Below are 1,364 nucleotides of genomic sequence, written 5' to 3' on the forward strand. Positions count from 1 at the left end.
CAAATGAGTGGAAAGGTGATTTTTCAGCAACCACTCTTGCACACTTATCCGATTTCGGTTCAGACCATAAGGTCATTCTTCTCAACACGGGTGGTGAAGAAAGGAGGGTAAAAAGGAGGTTCAGATTTCAGGAACGATGGTGTGAAAATGAAGAGGTGATTAGTTTAATCAAACAGGCATGGATAATATATATTCAGGGGTCTACAATGTTTAAGCTAGCTGGAAAGTTAAAGTGTTGTAGACATTCAATTGTACAATGGTAACAACACTCTGAATCTAATTCAAGGAAGAAAATTCAGATTCTCAAGAATCAGATAGAATCTAAATGCAGAAAGGAGTTCAGGCAGATATGAATGCTATCTGAATCTTAAAAACTAAACTAGAGGACGCATTGGAAGAAGAAGAGCAGTATTGGAAGGAAAAGTCTAGGGTGCAATGACTCAACTGGGGTGATAGAAATACTAAATTTTTTCATTCCCTTGATTCTTTTGCATTTGTCATTACACCCAACAATCGCGAGTTTGAAGCTCGTCACAGTCATTCAATCCCGGAATCCTACTCGGAATACCACATACAAGGTTAGACTTTCTGGATTCCCATGAATGCCGCCATCAATTCTAGCTTATACCACGAAGATTTTGATTAAGGAATCCAAGAGATATGCGCCCGGTTTAAGGTAGAACGGAAGTGGTTGTCAGTCACGCGTTCATAGGTGAGAATAATGATGAGTGTCACGGATCATCACATTCATCATGTTGAAGTGCAACGAATATCTTAGAATAAGAACAAGCGGAATTGAATAGAAAATAGTAGTAATTGCATTGAAACTCGAGGTACAGCAGAGATCCACACCCTTAATCTATGGTGTGTAGAAACTCCACCGTTGAAAATATATAAGTGATGAAGGTTCAGGCATGGCCGAATGGCCAGCCCCCAAACGTGATCAATAGTCTCCTAAGATGAATAATAAAATAAAACTGAGACCAAAGATGTAACGTGGTCAAAAGACACTGAATACAATAGTAAAAAGTCCTATTTATACTAGACTAGCTACTAGGGTTTACAAAAGTAAGTGATTGATGCAGAAATCTACTTCCGGGACCCATTTGGTGTGTGCTTGGGCTGAGCTTGAACTTTACATGAGCTGAGGCTTCTTTTGGAGTTGAACGCCAAGTTGTAACGTGTTTTTAGCGTTCAACTCTGGTTCGTGACGTGTTTCTGGCGTTTGACTCTAGAATGCAGCATGAAATTGGTGTTGAGTGCCAGTTTACGTCATCTAATCACGAATAAAGTATGGACTATTATATATTGCTGGAAAGTTCCGAATGTCTACTTTCCAACGCCGTTGATAGCGCGCCATTTGA

The sequence above is a fragment of the Arachis hypogaea genome, chromosome 8 (genome assembly GCF_003086295.3).
Source record: "Arachis hypogaea cultivar Tifrunner chromosome 8, arahy.Tifrunner.gnm2.J5K5, whole genome shotgun sequence".
Lineage (NCBI taxonomy): Eukaryota > Viridiplantae > Streptophyta > Magnoliopsida > Fabales > Fabaceae > Arachis > Arachis hypogaea.